This window comes from Balaenoptera musculus, chromosome 4 (assembly GCF_009873245.2).
Source record: "Balaenoptera musculus isolate JJ_BM4_2016_0621 chromosome 4, mBalMus1.pri.v3, whole genome shotgun sequence".
Taxonomy (NCBI): Eukaryota; Metazoa; Chordata; class Mammalia; order Artiodactyla; family Balaenopteridae; genus Balaenoptera; species Balaenoptera musculus.
The window spans coordinates 141915505-141935215 of NC_045788.1; the positions used below are offsets into that span (position 1 = coordinate 141915505).

General features: G+C 45.0%; 1 non-coding gene across 1 annotated transcript; it reads right to left on the reverse strand.

Moving 5' to 3' along the window:
* Window positions 1–1542: 1542 nt before the first annotated feature.
* On the reverse strand, window positions 1543–1648 carry LOC118895104. The gene has a single exon (XR_005019874.1). It is a non-coding gene; the product is annotated as a U6 spliceosomal RNA (small nuclear RNA).
* Window positions 1649–19711: the final 18063 nt, after the last annotated feature.

The window sequence follows — 19711 nt, forward strand, 5'->3', positions numbered from 1 at the left end:
GTTGTTGGGTGGAGGGTTCTGTATAGGTCTGTTAGATCTAGTTGGTTATTGCGTTAAGTCCTCTATTTCCTTACTTATCTTCTATCTAGTTTTTCCATACACTATTGAGAGCGGGGATTTGAAGTCTATTACTGTAGAACTGTCTATTTCGCCCTTCAGTTCTGTCAGTTTTTGCTTCATCTGCTGGTCTGTTATTAGGTATACAAATGTTTACAACAGTCATAGCTCCTTGCTGTATTGAACATTTTGCTAATACATAATGTCCTTCTTTACCTCTTGTGATCTTTTTTATTTAAAGTTTATTTTTTCTGATATTAGTACAGCCACCCTGCTGTCTTTTGGTTACTATTTGCATGGAATATCTTCTTCCACCCTTTTACTTTCAATCTATTTGTATCTTTGGATCTAAAGTGAGTCTCCTGTAGACAGCATATAGCTGGATTGTGTATTTTCATCTATTCTGCTAAGCTCTGTCTTTTGACTGCAGAGTTAATCCATCTACATTAAAAGCAATTATTGATAAGGAGGGACTTACTTCTGTCATTTTGCTATTTGTTTTCTATATGCCCTATAGCTTTTTTGTCCCTGCTTTCCTGCATTACTGTTGTCTTTCGTGTTTAGTTGATTTCTTGTCATGAAATGTTTAAATTCCTTTCTCATCTCCTTTGGTGTATATCCTATAGCTATTTTCTTTGTGATTACCAGGAGGATTACACTTAGCATCCTAAAGTTATAACACTCTAATTTGAATTTGTAGCAGCTTAACTTCAATAACATACAAAAATTCTGCTCCCTTACAGCTCCATCCCCACTCCTTTTCCTTGTCAATTTCACAAAATTACATCTTTATACATTGTGTCTCACAGGGCCCTCAGGCTCTGTTCACTTTTCTTCAATCTTTTTTTTTTTCCTGTTCCTCAGACTTGATAATTTCAACTGTCTTATCTACAATAGCACTGATTCTTTCTTCTGCTCAAATCTGCCTTTGAATTCATCTTTTCATTTGGAGCTGTAAGCTCCATTTGAAGCTTTGTAAGCTCCAACTTTTCATTTCAGTTGTAAGCTCCAGAATTTATTTTTGGCTTCTTTTTAGGTTTTCTTTCTTGGTCTCTATTTAGGTCTATTTATTGATATTTCCATTTTGTTTGCATATCATTTTCTTGACTCTCTCCACATCTTCCTCTAGTCCTCTGAGCCGTCTTTAAGGCAGTTGCTTTAAAGTCTTTGTTTAGTAGATCTGCCCTCAGGTCTCTCAGAGACAGTTCCTGTTGATTTTTTTTTTTTTCCTTTGAATGGACCCTGTGTCCCTGTTTCTTTGAATGCCTTGTAATTTTTTGTTGAAAACTGGACATTTGGATCTAATAATGTGGTAGCTCTGAAAATCAGATTCTGCCCTCTTTCCCAGCGTTTGCTGGGTTTTGTTGTTGATTTGTTTATTGTTGTCATTGTTTTTGTTTTTGGAGTATAGTTTCTTTACAATGTTGTGTTCATTTCTGCTGTACAGCAAAGTGAATCAGCCACACGTATACATATATCCCCTCTAAAAATATGGAACGCTTCATGAATTCGCATGTCATCCTTGCTCGGGGCCATGCTAATCTTCTCTGTACCATTCCAATTTTAGTATATGTGCTGCCAAAGCGAGCACCGTGTGTGTGTGTGTGTGTTTGTGTGTGTGTGTTTTTAATTGTTGTAGGCTGTCTCTATGCTGTGCCTGAGGTGTAAACTTAGTCTTCTCAGGTCTTTTCTGAGCCTTTCCCTGGGTACATACAGTCACTTTCTAGTTTTCCCCATATATGCAGTTGTTTTTGGATGTTCTAATCTTTAACGTCTGTCTCCAAAAGAGGAAAAAGCAGAAAACAAAGGACGATGAAAAAAAGATGCCAGCCCTTTAAGTGCTCTGGCAGTCACTTCGGCCTGAGGGGGAGGGGCTGGCAGCGATGGAGGAGGTACAACGATGGCTACCCCCCTCTGTGGGCCCCTCTGGGATCGGAAGCAGCAACCTGCCTTCAGATCACAGCCCCCTGTATTTGGGGGCAGGGTCCTGTTTCCCACCCTGACTCCCACAGTCTACGCAGGTGGCTGCGAGGGCGTAGCTGCTCTGCCCTGGGCTGGTGATGGGGGCTGAGTAGCCACTACTGTGCAAGAGCTGAATTTTACCAAAATTAACCGCAATTTACAACCCAGCCCTTCCCCCTTGAAGTTGCAAGGCTTCAACAGACTCCAGATTTCGAGAACAGTTCCATCATTCAGATGCTGCCGGTGCAATGGTCCAGGTGGGGAGACAGATTCTGCCGCTTCCTACTCTGCCGTCTTCCCAGAATCCTCCCACGTAACTCTGGGTGCCTCCTGCATGGGGGAGAGATGAGGCTCAGGGACATAAAGACGAAGAAAACTGTGTCTTGTCTCAAGGAGACAACAACTGCACATGGGGGAGGTTGGACTTTGGAGCCAGAAAAACCAGTGCAACCCCTGGCTCTGGCGCTGCCAGCTGTGAAACCCTGGCCACACGTCCCACGTCCCACGTCTCAGGCTCCTGACCCAGAAAGGGTGATAACAGTAACTGCTGTGAAAATTCAGCAAAATGGCCCATGAGAGCACCTCCCGTGGTGGTAAGCAAGTCAGCAGGTCAGCACTCAGGAAATCATTTTCGTCCCATCTCCATGGAAACAGCCCTCAAAGTCCTCAGGCTTGCTCTCCGCCAAATCTGAAGATCTCAGAGGGGAAACCATTTTCAAAATCAAGGGTGACCACTCACAGCTGCTTGCCCCAGCCTGCTGTGGTCCCATGGATAGGTGTGCCCTGTGCCTGCAAGGGGACAAGCCAGACCTGCCCAACAATAGGTAAAACTTAGGAACTAAATAGGAGTTCCAAAACATTTAAACCTGAAAGTTTAATCCCGGGTCTCCATCCATCCAATCAATCCATCCAATCCATCCATGTGATCAGTCCATCCAATCAATCCTCCAATTGTGCTGTGACCACACTCACACACCAGGAAGGACATGCATAGGCATGCATCAGGCAGGGCACACACAAGGACAGTCACAGCGGCTCAGATGCAGTGGCCCAATGCTCCAGCCAGCACAGCTGTTAAGGCAAGGCATCCTCCCAACAACGTGATGAATCTCATGCCGTGATGCAAAATGAAAAAGCCAGACACAATGGAGAACATAATAAAGGATTCCATGCATATCAAGTTCAAAAAAGACAAAACAATATATGATGTCAGAAATCAGGGTTGTGGTTACAGGGGAGTGGAGGGGAGTGAGCCCAAGAAGACTCGAGGGGCGAGGGGCTTCTCCTGCTGCTGGCGCCCTGTCTCCTGACTTGGGAGTGGACTACACGTGTGGTGGCGACAACGAGAAATCAAGCTTGGCGTGCGCTGCAACAGACGGGCCAACTTACATTTTCAGGTTAAAAAATAAAACTAGAAAGGGCTGGGGAGCAGGATTCAACGGGCACAGGCTGTTTGTTCTGGACCAGAAGCAAAGAGCATTTGGCCCAGTGTGCAGTGCCGAATCCCAGCACAGCACTCCTGGTGAATACCCGCTGCGGCACTGAGAGCAAACCTCGCTGCCCCAGTGGGGTCTGGGAGGGACATCCGTGGATGCCCGCTGGCTCTGCAATTAGAGGGGACAGGCAGCTGGCGCACGGACATGGGAAGTCCCGAGGGCTCAGGTGGCTGATCCAGACACAAATCATGTGGGCATGACACGCTTTACAACAGATGTAGACCAGACATCCAGCCCTTGCATGAGAACGCATTCCAGACTGCTGCACAGTCTCAATAAAACGACCTCTGAGCTCTGCATCACCGCCCTCCCCCACTGCAGGTTACCTCTGGTTACCTGGGCATCCCCCCACCTGGCTCCCCAGCCTGACACTCAGTAAGAGAAGGTCAGAGAAAGAGGCAGGACAGTCTGTCCATATGGGGTTCCATTGCTGCAGGTCTGTGGCACCTCTTGACAACTTCCGATGACCTATACTTCCCTTCCCTCAATACATGTAGATTAAGAACGGGCTTAGAATTGCAATAACGATCCAAAAGCTTGTATCACTGACCAGCTTTGTATCCTCAGAGCTGGCACACAGTGGGAGCTCAGTGATTATTTTTTCAGTGATTTAATATAGTTTTCTCCAGTTTGCAATTTTACATATAGCAATATATACAACACACATATTTCTTAGTCTGTATCTAATGAGCTAACATTTATTAAGAGCTTATTATGTGCCAAGCCCTGTTCTAAGCAAGACACAGATGAATATATGTAGTTTCCTCTACATGTAATTTTCACGACTCTAGCAAGTGGGCATTCCTATTGCCCTCCCTGTATGGATGAGACACTGGCAGAGGTGAGTTATGTATCTCACCCACGATCATAGTTGGTTATCTCATCTAAGCCTTCTGCTACAGACTGTCTGTGTCTCCCCACAATGCATATGTTGACATCTTTCTTCTTATAAATTAATTTATTAATTTATTTATTTTTGGCTGTGTTGGGTCTTTGTCGATGTGCACGGGCTTTCTCTAGTTGCGGCGAGCAGGGGCTACTCTTCATTGCGGTGCACAGGCTTCTCATTGTGGTGGCTTCTCTTGTTGCAGAGCACAGGCTCTAGGTGCATGGGCTGTAGGTGTGCGGGCTTCAATAGTTGTGGCATGCAGGCTCAGTAGTTGTGGCTTGCAGGCTCTAGAGCGCAGGCTCAGTAGCTGTGGCGCATGGGCTTAGTTGCTCCGCGGCCTGTGGGATCTTCCCAGACCAGGGATCAAACCTGTGTCCCCTGCATTGGCAGGCAGATTCTTAACCACTGCGCCACCAGTCAAGTCCCATACACTGACATCTTAATGCCTGAAGTGATGGTGTTAGGAGGTGGGGCCTTTGGGGTGATGAGGTCATGAGGGTGGAGCCCCCGTGAATGGGATCAGTGCCCTCTACTCACAGTGCAGTGGCTCTTGGGAACCTGTTTTCATGGAAACAATCTAGGTCTTCCTGCTGCCCAGTTCCCTAAGACCACTTATTTCATACTGGTTCCCCCAGCACTTGGGATGTGTACCACCCATCTTGCTGCTGTGAACAGCGGCTTCCGATGGCTTTCAAATGTGTGGTTAATGGTGATCGCAAATGCAAATGTGAATGACAGTTCCTCTTCTGGCCGTGTTGGATTTACTGTTGGAAATTTCATGTAGGACAAGGCATCTTCCAGTCTTGTCTCCAACCGGCCTCCCCAGCTGTGATCGCTACACTCCCAGAACTCTCTCAATGTTGCCACACCCATGCCCTCCACACTGCCACCAGTGGGAGGCCAGGAGAGGGGCCAGGGTGGAGGCAGAAGAGACGGCCCATTTGCACAAGGAAGGTCCATGCCTTTTCCCACAGGGTGAGCCTGACATAATTGCCTGGATCGGAGACCAGAAAGGATAAATGTATGGGAGCAAGGGTCTCACGGCCCTCAGAGGAGATGGGTGTGGCCGCTCCCAGGACTGCCTGCTGACAGCCAGGGGGGGCACACAGGGCAAAGGAGGCCCCCCACCATCTTGCTGCCCTTGGGTGCTTTCCCTGAGCAGTGGAACATGAAAGGGCGAGCAGAAGTTGGGCATGCAGACACACACACACACACACACACACACACAGACATACACACACACATACACAGGGCTGCAGCCCATGAGCGAGGGATGCACTGGTCAATCCCAGGAGGTAGAATATAGAGGATAACGAAGTGCCCCAAAAGGGAAAGATGGGGATCGGCCATTCCCAAGCATGAGAAGTACTTGGAAAATTCAGAGGAAGGCACTTCAAGGTGTGGGGCCCCCGGGAGTGTTCCCAAACCACTTTTATTTGCTGAACCCGTCAACCTACGCCCGAGGCATGGGGTTCCACTTGCCCTGGTCCAAGCGTAGTCCTGGGGAGGTACTGGTGTCAGGGGCCCAAGGAAAGTCTCCAGGGATGGAAGCCCTCAGCTTGGTTTGAATGATGGCGTGTGGTGTGCACGTCTGTCAGTGCCCACCCAACAGCATCATGGAGCTCTCCGTCTTTCCGTGTGTAAATTAACCCCCACCCCCAAATGCAACCAACCCCACGAAGGCAGGACAAGCAGCCACTGGTCCCACCCGGCTCCCCTTCCTGTGGACTCCCTCCTGCGGCCCTCCCCTCTCTCCTCCTTATCAACTGCCCCGCCTCTGCCACTCCATTCCCATAAACACACACCAGGCCAGGTACCTCCCGTGTTTAATTAGTGTCCCACTGACGTCCTCTTCCTGTTCCAGGATCCAAGCCAGGCTCCCACACTCCCCCGGCTTGCCGGGTCCCCACTCACCTCCACACTGAGGCTGCCCCCAGTCCACCCATCCGTAGTGGCCGTGACGCCTTGGAAGGGTGAGCCCTGGAGACTGTCCCTCCAAGAGGGCTTGTCTGACACTGTTTCATGGGTTACTCATGTTGGCAGGAGCTCCACAGCCATGACGTCAGGTCCTGCTCAGTGCATCAGGCAGGTCAGGGGGTGTGTGGTGTCCACAAGCCTGATTTACAGGGGAGGCTGACCTTGATCACCAGGCTAGGGGGCGTCTGCTGGGGGTTTCCAGTGTAAAGGTATAGTTTCCCTTTGTAATGAATAAATATCTTGGAGGAGGTACTTTAAAACTGTGCAACTGGGCTCTCCTGGTGGCGCAGTGGTTGAGAATCTGCCTGCCAATGCAGGGGACACGGGTTCGAGCCCTGGTCTGGGAAGATCCCACATGCCGCGGAACAGCTGGGCCCGTGAGCCACAATTACTGAGCCTGCGCGTCTGGAGCCTGTGCTCCGCAACAAGAGAGGCCACGATAGTGAGAGGCCCGCACACCGTGATGAAGAGTGGCCCCCGCTTGCCGTAACTAGAGAAAGCCCTTGCACAGAAACGAAGACCCAACACAGCCATAAATAAATTAATTTTTAAAAAAAGCAAAAAACTGTGCAACTGTCCTGTTGCTCCCCAAACTTTTGCCCTCTGAATTGAGCATCCATCGGTGTGTCTTGCTGGCAATGATTATCATGGTGGCGTGTGCCTAGTGGTGATTTTGAATTTCAGTCCTTCCTTTTACATTTTAATTGGAACTCTTCTGTAAGGAAGAACTGTCTCTCCTCCACCATTTATTTATTTATTCAATACTTTATATGAGCTTGTGGATACCTATTTTATGCTAGGGTTATAACACAACTCAATCACCATTTATTTAGTTGCCCAGACTATCCTAGATTTGGCCATTGGGAACTCCTGCAGGTTGGGTCCTGTGTACTTTCAACAAATGCCCCTCTTTTTCAAGCAATTCCTTATTTTCTCATTCCACAAGATGTTTCAGGCTCAGCTTGTATTTCCCTAACACGGTCCTGGAATCAACCAGTTCTCCAAGGATCCTTGGTTCCTTACATCGGAGAATGGTGCTTAAACACCAAGATTTGGGTGCCAGGTGAGCTCATTGTGACTGAGATGGCATTGTCTTTGAGCAACGAGAGCTAGAAAATATGTATATATGCTAACCCAAGCATATGCATACTCTGCATTAATTTCTGTTTCTACATGTCTACATACCCATATATCAAAAACCATAGATTCACACTGATTTCTCAGATGCAATCCAACACCACCAGGTTCCTTGCAGCTCTCTCCTTTCCTTATTTGTAACGTCTTTCTACAACAGTAAGAATCCTGGCCTCCTTCTCCATCATGTATTTAATTATTTATTCAGTCCTAATGTGCACACAGAGTAATTTTTTTACAAGATATTAAATTCCCTGTGCTATACAATATATCCTTGTTGTTTATCTATTTTATGTATAGTAGTTTGTATTTGTTAATCCCATACTCCTAATACGTCCCTCTCCCCTCCCTCTCCCCTTTGGTAACCATAAGTTTGTTTTCTATGTGATTCTGTTTCTGTTTTGTATATACATTTATTTGTATTATTTTTTAGATTCCACATACAAATGATATCGTATAGTATTTGTCTTTCTCTGTCTGACTTACTTCACTAAGCATAACACTCTAGGTCCATCCATGTTGCTGCAAATGGCATTATTTCATTCTTTTTTATGGCTGAGTAATATTCCATTGTATAAATATACCACAGCTTCTTTATCCATTCATCTGTCGATGGACATTTAGGTTGCTTCCATGTCCTGGCTATTGTAAATAGTGCGGCAGTGAACATTGGGGTGCATGTATCTTTTTCAAAATAGTTTTCATTTTTTTCCCAGGAGTGGGATTGCTGGCTCATATGATAGCTCTTTTTTTAGTTTCTTAAGGAAGTTCCATACTGTTTTCCATAATGGCTGCACCAATTTACATTCCAACCAACAGTGTACAGCGGTCCTCTTTTCTCCACACCCTCTCCAGCTTTTATTATTTGTAGAATTTTTGATGATGGCCATTCTGACCGGTGTGAGGTGATACCTCATTGTGGTTTTGATTGCATTTCTCTAATAATTAGCAATGTTGAGCATCTTTTCATGTTCCTGTTGGCCACCTGTATGTCTTCTTTGGGAAAAATGTCTATTTAGGTCTCATGCCCATTTTTTTGATTGGGTTATTTGTTTTTTCAATATTGAGTTGTATGAGGTGTTTGCATATTTTGGATATTAACCCCTTGTCAGTTGCATTGTTTGCAAATATTTTCTCCCATTCCATAAGTTGTCTTTTCATTTTGTTGATGGTTTCCTTTGCTGTGTAAAAGCTTGTAAGTTTGATTAGGTCCCATTTGTTTATTTTTATTTTTATTTCTTTTGCCTTGGGAGACTGATCTAAGAAAATATTGCTACAATTTTTGTTCAACAATATTTTGCCTATGTTCTCTTCTAGGAGTTTTATGGTGTCATGTTTTATATTTTAGGTCTTTAAACCATTTTGAGTTTATTGTTATATATGATGTGAAGAAATGTTCTAATTTCATTGATTTACATGTAGCTGTCCAGTTTTCCCAACACCATTTGCTGAAGAGACTGTCTTTTCTCCATTTTATATTCTTGCCTCCTTTGTCATAGATTAGTTGACCATATGTGTGGGGGGTTATTTCTGGGCCCTCTATTCTGTTCCACTGATCTGTGTGTGTCTGTTTTTGTGCAAGTACCAGGCTGTTTTTGATTACTGTAGCTATGTAGTATTGTCTGGGTAATACTACATTTGTCTAGTAATTGTCTAGTAATATTGTCTAGTAATTCTGGGTCTTTTGTGGTCCCATATAAACTTTAGGATTATTTTTTTCTAGTTCTGTGGAAAATGTCATGGGTATTTTGATAAGGATTGCATTCAATCCATAGATTGCTTTGGGTAGTATGGCCATTTTAACGATTTTAATTCTCCTATTCCAAGACCATGGGATATCTTTCCATTTCTTTGAATCATCTTCAATTTCCTTTATCAATGTGTTTTTTGTTGTTGTTGTTTTTGTTTTTGCCACGTGGCATGTGGGTTCTTAGTTCCCTGACCAGGGATCAAACCCACGCCCTGTACATTGGAAGCATGGAGTCTTAACCACTGGACCACCAGGGAAGTCCCTCCTTTATCAATGTTTTAGAGTTTTCATCATATAGGTCTTTCACCTCATTGGTTAAGTTTATTCCTAGGTATTTTTTAATGCAATTTTAAACAGGATTTTTTTTACTTTCTCTTTCTGATATTTCATTAATAGTGTAAAGAAGCACAATAGATTTCTGTGTATTAATCTTGTATTCTACTACCTTGCTGAATTCATTTATTAGTTATAATAGTTTTGTGTGGAGACTTTAGGATTTTCAATATAGAGTATCATGTCATCTGCAAATAGTGACAGTTTTACCTCTTCCCTTCCAATTTGGATACTTTTTTTTAAATTAATTAATTTATTTATTTATCTTTGGCTGTGTTGGGTCTTTGTTGCTGCATGTGGGCTTTCTCTAGTTGTGGCGAGTGGGGGCTACTCTTTGTTGCAGCACGCGGGCTTCTCATTGCGGCGGCTTCTCTTGCTGTGGAGCATGGGCTCTAGGCTCATGGGCTTCAGTAGTTGTGGCACGCGGGCTCAGTAGTTGTGGCTTGCGGGCTCTAGAGCACAGGTTCAGTAGTTGTGGCACACAGGATTAGTTACTCTGCGGCCTGTGGGATCCTCGGGGACCAGGGCTCAAACCCATGTCCCCTGAATTGGCAGGTGGATTCTTAACCACTGTACCACCAGGGAAGTCCCTTGTATACCTTTTATTTCTTCTTCTTGTCTGATTGCTGTCACTAAGACTTCCGATACTATGTTGAATAGAAGTGGTGAGAGTGGGCATCCTTGTCTTGTTCCTGAATTTAGCGGGAATGTTTTCATCGAGTATTATGTTGCCTGTGGGTATATCATAAATGGCCTTTATCATGTTGAGATATGTTCCCTCTATACCCACTTTGGTGAGTTTTTATCATGAATGGATGTTGAATTTTGTCAAATGCTTTTTCTGCATCTATTGAGATGATCATGTGGTTTTTGTCTTTTCTTTTGTTAATGTGATGTATCACATTGATTTTGCTTATATTGAACCATCCTTGTGACCTGAATGAATCCAACTTGATCATGGTGTACGATCCTTTTTATGTGTTGTTGGATTCAGTTTGCTAATATTTTGTTGAGGATTTTTGCTTCTATATTCATCAAAGATATTGGCCTGTAATTTTCTTTTTTTTGTAGTGTCTTTGTCTGGTTTTGGTATCAGGGTAACTGTGGCCACAAAGAATTGATTTGGGAGTAGTTCCCTCCTCTTCAATTTTTTGGAATAGTTTTAGAAGGACAGGTATAAATTCTTCTTTGTATGTTTGGTAGAATTCCTCAGTGAAACCATCAGGTCCTGGATTTTGTTTGCAGGGAGTTTTGGGGGGTTTTTTGTTTGTTTTGTTTTTAACAGATTCTATTTCACTTCTAGTGATCAATCTGTTCAAATTATCTGTTTCTTCTTGATTCAGTTTTGGTGGGCTGTATGTTTCTAGAAACTTGTCCATTTCTTCTAGGTTGTCCAATTTGTTGTTTATAGTGTTCTCTTATGATTTTTTGTATTTCTGTGGTATTGATTGTTATTTCTCCTCTTTCATTTCTTATTTTATTTGGGTCCTCTCTCTTTTCTTCTTGGTGAACCTTGCTAGAGGTTTGTCAATTTTGTTTATCTTTTTTAAAAAAACAAAACTGCTCTTAGTTTTATTGATCTTTTATATTATTTTTATCTCTCTTTATTTCCTCTCTGACATTTACTATTTTCTTCCTTCTGCTGACTCTGTGTTTTGTTTGTTCTTCTTTTTCTAATTCTTTTAGGTGGTAGGTTAGGTTGTTTATTTGACTTGTTTCTGGAGGAATACCTGTATCGCTATGAACTTCCCTCTTAGAATTGCTTTTGCAGCATCCCATAGGATTTGTAAATTTGTTTTCATTTTCCTTTCTCTCTAGGTATTTTCTGACACAGAGTAGTTTCAGTATTACTAACCCATAACCCTGGGTGAAACAAATTTACTATCTAAAGGACAGTATTTTGTCCAATTCTTTTTGTCTTTAGACTTAAACAGTATCCTGTCAAAATACCGTTCTCCAAAGTGACTTAAGTTGGTTCTTTCCTTCCTGGCCTCCTTCACAGGGGTTCATTACTCACTGTAAGAGAGTTAGGTTCATTTGTTACTGTTTGTATTCATTTCTCCCCATATAGTGCTTGGTTTTCATCATTTATTTGGGGGTGCACTACTATAGTTCTAAGCATGGGAGCTTTAAAAACAAAAAGTATCCAGTTCCCTGGCAGTCCAGTGGTTAGGACTCTGTGCTTCCACTGCAGGGGACATGGGTTCAATCCCTGGTTGGGGAACTAAGATCCCACATGCCACATGGTGTGGCCAAAACAAAACAAAGTATCCTTAGACGAAATTTGCTCCCACTCCCCCGCACCCCCCGCAGGTAACCAACCACCCTCTTTAGTTTCTGGTTTATCCTGTATTTCTTCTACACAAATAAGCAGGTGCCTGTGTCTTTTCTTATAACCCCATCTTTCTCGCATGAAGGGATCATGCTACAGACACACTTGTGCATGGTATCCTTACACGTAACAGTATGTCCTGGTAATCACTGTGTCTGTTCACATAGATCTTCTTCATTCATCACTACGGCTGCACTGGCTCCACTGTGTGGGTGTACCCTGTTTATTTAACCTTCCCTATGTGGGCATTTGCACTGGTTCCTACACTTTACAGTGACAAATCATGCTCAGTAAATAAATTATGGGTGTGTATTTTCATATTGTTGGACATGTATCCTCAGGGTAGATCCCAAGAAGTGGGAGGAGAAGAACATAAGTGCGTGTGTGGTTTTGCTAGTTATTGCCAAATTTCCCTCCAAAAGAGTTGTGCCGATTTGCATTCCTTCTAGCAATGTACAAGAGGGCTTTTCCCCAGAGCCTCACCAACTGAGTGTGTCATTTTATTTAAGTTTTTGGCAATCTGGTAAGTGAGAAACAGTATCTCATTGTCGTTTTAATTTGCATTTCTCTAGTTTTGAGTGAGTCTGAACTTTTTTTCATGTTTGAGAGTCATTTTTATACCCTTTTTGTAAATTATCTGGGCATGTCTTTTTCCCCTTTCTCCCTGGTTTTTTTTTTTTTTAATTTATTTAGTTATTTATTTTTGGCTGTGTTGGGTCTTCGTTTCTGTGCGAGGGCTTTCTCTAGTTGCGGCAAGCGGGGGCCACTCTTCATCGCGGTGCGCAGGCCTCTCACTATTGCGGCCTCTCTTGTTGCGGAGCACAGGCTCCAGACGCGCAGGCTCAGTAGTTGTGGCTCACAGGCCCAGTTGCTCCGCGGCATGTGGGATCCTCCCAGACCAGGGCTCAAACCGGTGTCCCCTGCATTGGCAAGCAGATTCTCAACCACTGCGCCACCAGGGAAGCCCCTCTCCCCGGTTTTTAATCCTTTTGTCACTCAGTTTTTTAAAGAGCTCTTTATATGTTAGAGATATTACAAAGAGACAACTCTTTGGTCTGTGTTGCATATATTTCCTCTCAGTTTATCAGTTCAGTTTTTATTTGGTTTATGGTGTTTTCTGTGATACAATTTTTTTTTTATGTGTACGCGGTCAAATGTATCAATACTTTTCTCATATTGTCTCTGGATTTCGGGTCATAGTTAGACCTTCCCTACACCAAAGTTAAGAAGAAATCCACCTATATTTTCTTCCATTACTTGTGTAGTTTCATTTTTTACTTCCTAATCTATTTGGATTTCATTCTTGTGTATGGAGTGAGATAAGGATCTAATTTTACCTTTTTCCAAATGGCAACCCAATTGTCCCAGGACATTTTCTAAAAAATTCATCTTCACCCAATGATATGAGACACTACCTTGTCACTCACTCAGCTTCCACATATACTTGTGGCTACTTCTGCATTTTCTTTCTTATTCTGAGCTCTATTTATTCACGTGCCTGCACCAAACGGTCTTGACTATAGAGGCTTGATGGTGTTAATGCTGGTTGGGTTGGTCCCCCTCCTCATCTTTCCATGTTTTTCTGGCTATTTTTGTTTGTTTTTCCATATGAACTTCAGGATCAACTTGCCTAGCTCCATAAAACAGCTAATAGTTTTAGTGGGACTGCTCTGAATTTGTAAAGTTAGGGAGACCTGGCATCTCTGTAAAGCTGAGTCATTCCACCCAAAAGGAGACACGTCTTTCCATTTCTTCAAGTCTACTTTTGTGTCTTTCAAGACTGCTTTAAAATGTTAATTGTAGAGGTTTCCACGTTTCTGGTTAAATTTATTCCTGAGCAAACTTTGCTGCAATTGTAAACGGAATTTTTCCATATTGTCTCTTATTGTTCATATCTAGGCAGTCTATTGACTTTTTAATATTAACTTTGTAACCAGCTACTTCACTGAATTTTTTTAAATTAATTAATTAATTTATTTATCTTTGGCTGCGTTGGGTCTTCGTTTCTGTGTGAGGGCTTTCTCTAGTTGCGGCAAGCGGGGCCACTCTTCATCGCGGTGCGCGGGCCTCTCACTATCGTGGCCTCTCTTGTTGCGGAGCACAGGCTCCAGATGCGCAAGCTCAGTAGTTGTGGCGCACGGGCTTAGTTGCTCCACGGCATGTGGGATCTTCCCAGACCAGGGCTCGAACCCGTGTCCCCTGCATTGGCAGGCAGATTCTCAACCACTGCACCACCAGGGAAGCCCTGAATTTTTTTTTTTAAATCATTGATCCCCTAAGGGTTTTCCAGATAGACCATCATGTCATCTGCAAATAGAGATGGTTTTACTTCTTCTTTACCAATTGTTATGCCTCTAATTGACTCCTCTTGTCTGATACGTGCAGGATAGTAGAAATGGTAGCGGGCATTCGTGCCTTTTTCCTGATATTAATGGAAATGCCTCTAAGTGCCTCTTCATAAAGTAAGGTACTGGCTTTAGGACTAAGGTGTATTGTGTCAGATGGCTGTAAACAGTGTGACTGTACTTAATGCCACTGAACTGTACACTTAAAAATGGCTAAAATGGCATATTGTATGTACATTTTACCACAATTTTTTTTCCCATTCTTTTATCATGGTACTGAATTTTGTACAAGACATATCCATGGAGAGAACTATGAATTTTTTTCTTAGATGTGTTAATGTGATAAGTGATACTAATATTGAACAAACCTTACATTCTTAATATAAATCCCAGTCATGATGTATCATTTTTGTAATGCTATTGTATTATTTTTATGTTACATTCCAGCTGCTAATACTTAGTAATTTTGCACTGATATTCATGAGTGATACTGGTATACAGGTTTTTCCCTTTATACTGTCTTTCTCCGGTTTAAGTATCTGATATTATACTAGCTTCACAAGAGGAATTAGGAAGTGCTTTCCTTCCTTTTCTACACTCTGGAACACTTTATGGTGCTCTGGGACTATCTGGTCCTTGAAGTTTGGTAGAATTCCCCTGTGAATGTCTGGGCCTGTGGTTTTTCTGGGGTAGTTCCTTAATAACTTTCTTATGTATACTTATTTCTAACATGCTGTTGTCCTCATTTAACCACATACAGTGAAGAGCTTTCCAACACGCACCTACCAGAGAAAAGTCTGCTCTCACCTGTGCTGGTGGCTTCGGGGGTCTTGTTTTGAATACTGAACTTTGTTAAGGTTCAAAGCAAGCTTCCCAGCAAGGCTCAACTGCAGAGGGGCCCTGACCACACGGTGCTGTACAGTCAGACTTGACCCGGCAGGATTCACGGGTGCAGGGCCAGCAAGTGGGGGGGCCTGCTTTGTCTGCTCTTCGGGTCAGATTAAGAAAGCTGGAGAGTTGAGGTAGATCATCACGTGATCCTAAGTCAAGGGCGCTGTCTGCCCGCCTGCTGTGCAGAACAAGCCACTTCACTGGAATATTCACTGTCATCAGAATATTTCACAAAAGGAGCAGATGTGTTCCGAGCAGGGTCACCGTGACCGATGTCTCATAGCCTTTTGATTTCTCTGAGTAACGGTCCGTCTCAGCCAGTAACCTCAAAGAACACTGACCTAAGAGATGCTTGGCCCGGAACCGCAGGCTTCCAGGAACCCTGACCTCCTGGGTGGCCGCCCCTGCCCACCTGGCTACCGCCCGTGCGCTCTCAGCCGCGCTGGCCGCTCACAGGCCCTTCCCCCTCCGGACGCCTCCCCTCCCCGTCAGGCCAGCAAAAATCAAAACAAAACACCCAGAGGAGCCATGAATACAGCTTTATTATTTTCTTTCATTTCTTTGTCATGGAATTGGAACCAGCAAAACATAACATCAAATGTCAGGCTGGTGATTTTCTGCTTCAAAAATTGGCAAATCCCACTGTGAATCTTAGCACCACTTTGCTTCCATTTCACGGGTAAAAAGCCAGGCTTGGGGGGAAAAATAAATGGCTTTTGATGCGGAAATCACAGTCTTCCCACACGTTCCTCCCCACGTCAGGCGGGCTTGTCCTGTCCTTGGTACCACGCTTCTGCCCCCCCCATTCCTAAACCAGCTGTTTCAAAGGTATGCAGGGTGGAGAAAACCTTCCCAAATACAGTGTGATACCCAAAATCATAAAAAGATGGATGAATCTGACTACCAGAAAAGGCCATATTAAAAAGAAAATATCTTAATAGAAAGCCAAAAGTCAAACTGGGAAAGATGCGCAATTCACATAACAGAGGAAAGGCTAGAAAGATGTCCTTCAGATCAGCCCCCCCTCCCCCCAGGAAACACTGCCAAGCAACTGGGCCAAGGACGGTCACAGGCAGGTCAGAGACGAGAGGCCAGGCCTCGCTCGTCACAGGACAAATGTGACTCAACCGCAGACCACGGGGAACACGGCGGGCCCAGACACACACCCCCCGCCCCCCAGGACCAACTGGAAACCTGGCAACACAGGCCTCAGGACTTTTTGCCTCAAGTAATCCTTCGGCCGCAGCACAGGGGGGGCAGGTCCAGGTGGAAGGGAATTCGGAGGCGGGGCAGCTGAGTTTGGGACGGGGCGCCTGAGAAGAGGGAGCTGCCCTTGGGTCTTTGCTCCAACACCACCCTGCGCACGTGTGGTGAAACCCCGCGAGGCTCACACGAGTACTTCTGAGGACAGGACAATTCCCAGACCAGGCGTCATCCGAGGCCCCTCCGGCCAGCCCAGCATGGGGAGACTTCATGAACATACAGGGCGTTCCCCAGGGATGCCAGGTGGGCCGGCCTCAGAAAGCAGAGTACAGTATCCCTCTAAAGGCTGCTCCAGACCTGCCCCGATGAGCTCCAAAACAGGCCCCAAAAGGACCGACTTCATCCACAGGAGCTTAACAGCCTGCCAGGAAGAGTGAAACATTCTTTAAAGGAAGATAGTAAAGCTGAGCACTCAACCGTGAAAGTGTCACAGTATCAGGCCCCCGATAAAAAACCTCCTGGACATAGTGGCAGGAAAATAGGTGCTATAAACAGAAGGTAAACCAGTCAGCAGAAACAGACCAGAAATGACAGACAAGATGGAGTCAACGTAAAAGAAAACAATCATTTTAAGTAGGCACCATGTGCTCAAGGACACTTTTTTAATGAGTATGATGAGAAAAATGAAACATATTTTTAAAAGAACAAAATCGAAATTACAGAGATGAAAAATACAATATCTGATTCAGAAAATACTCAGCCTTGGATTGACAGCAGCTTACACACCACAGAAGAAAAGATCAGGGAACGTGAAGATGAGAAACAGAATCCATCCATGGAATTCCCTGGTGGCGCAGTGGTTAAGAATCCGCCTGCCAATGCAAGGGACACGGGTTCGAGCCCTGGTCCAGGAAGATCTCACATGCTGCAGAGCAACTAAGCCCGTGCGCCACAACTACTGAGCCTGCGCCCTAGAGCCCGCGAAGCACAACCACTGAGCCCGCATGCCACAACTACTGAAGCCCACGCGCCTAGAGCCTGTGCTCCGCGACAGAGAAGCCACCCCAATGAGAAGCCCGCGCACCGCAATGAAGAGTAGCCCCTGCTCACCACAACTAGAGAAAGCCCGTGCGCAGCAACGAAGACCCAACACAGCCAAAAATATATTTCAAAAAAAAGAATCTATCCACAACGAAGCACAAATAGAAAAAGGCCCGAAGAGGAACTGCCGAGACTGGCTGACCTTGGTGCCGCATCAAACAGTCTGAAATACAAGTACTGGAGTTTGCAGGAGGCAAAGAGAGAAGGGGGAAGGAAAAAAATATTTGAAGAAATAATACTTGGAAACTCCCAAATTTGATAAAAATGATAAATCCACAGATCTAAGAAACTCAGCAAATGCTAAACAGGATAAACACACACATACCCCCAAAGCACATCATGATCAAATTATAGAAAACCAGTGATGAAGAGGAAAACTTTTTAAAAAGCCAGGAAAAGACGACACATTATGTACAGTGGGGAAAAGAAGGTGTATCAGTCAAGAGACAGAAATCACACAGATAATTTAAGGAGGAAAACTCTAATATAAAGAATTGTTAAATAGGAACAGAGGGTTGCTGAGTAAAGCATAAAGAACTTTAAAGAACAAAGGAATCTGAGGTCTGGGAGTAGCCAGCACCTCCAGGACTGACACAGAGGGTCCAAGAAGGAACAAGCCAGGAGAAGCGTGGCATCTGTGGACCTCGGGGAGATGGCAGCATCCCACTGGGGGTTTGGGGTGGGGACTGGGCCTTGTTTGAGGGGGTGCGGCTGTGGTGTGCCAGCTGGTGGCGCTGGCGAGCAGAAAGCTGCCTGCCAGGGTTCCAGCAACTCACTGGGGCACCGGGAGACAGACTCCCTGGGAGCTGGACGTGGTGCCAGGGCACGTGCCAGGACGCCTCCTGCTGGGGTGTGGTGGACGCTCACTGGGAGCCCACTGGGGTGTCACAAAGCAGCCCGTGCTGCTGGCCGGCATATCACAGCCCAGGAAGAAAGGGCCCTGGGCCCTGGAGCAGCAACCCCGTCCTCCTGCAGTGCCCCCCCAGCCCAGCCCAGCGCCCTCCACTGACCACGCCTGCCACTGTGCCAACCTGCAAAGGAAAAGGCAGAGGGTCCAGCTGCAGGGGCACGAAGCTGGGCACAGACTTTGTGCACAGACACTGAGGCCACCAGCACAGAGGAAAACAGACACTGGGGAGACGAGGGCGGCCCCGAGACAGAGCAGGAACATCTCCAAAGAAATGACAATGAAAGAACTACATCCAGCGAAGACATCCTTCCACAATGAAGGCCACAACAGCAATTCAACGGAGGACAGACAGCCTTCCCAACAAGTGGTGCCAGGGCAGGCAGACGCCCACAGTCAAAGAACAGAACCTCACATCTTACATACAAATTAAGTCATGATTGGGCTTCCCTGGTGGCGCAGTGGTTAAGAATCTGCCTGCCAATGCAGGGGACACGGGTTCGAGCCCTGGTCCAGGAAGATCCCACATGCAGTGGAGCAACTAAGCCCATGCACCACAACTACTGAGCCTGCGCTCTAGAGCCACAACTACTGAAGCCCGTGTGCCACAACTACTCAAGCCCATGCTCCTAGAGCCCATGCTCCACAACAAGAGAAGCCACTGGGATGAGAAGCCCGCACACCACAACAAAGAGCCAACGCAGCCAAAAACAAATAAATAAATAAATTTCAAATTAACTCATGATGGATCATGGATTTAAATGTAAAACATGAAACTATGAAACATCTAGAAATATCATAGGAGAAAATCCTTAGGGGCTAGGGCTAGGAAAAGGATTCTTGACACCAAAAGCACCATCCGTCAAAGGAAAAAACTGATAAACTGGAGCCCATCAATATTACATGTGTTTGCTTTGCAAAAGACCCCGTGTTCAAAGGATGAAAAAAGGAATTGCGCCCTGGGAGAAGACGTTTGCAAACCATATCTGGCAAAGAACTTGAATAAAGAACTCTCAAAACTCACTTAAGATGAAACAGTGACGACACCAAATGCTGGTGAGGATGCAGAGAAACTGGGTCAACGTGCATCACCCACAGGAATGTAAAATGACACACCCACTCTGGAAAATGGTACGGAGCTTTCTTACAAAACTGCACCTGTGCTTCATACAACCCGAATTACTTAGAGTGAGCCCCCAGACGTTTTCCCCACCAAAGCCAAGGTTGTGGCTGGACCAGCCTGTCTGGTTCTTACGGTTGCAGGACGCGCTTCAGCAAAAGCCATCAGGGAACTTTGAGAAATGAGGTTTATTACTCAGTCCTAGAGGGCACGG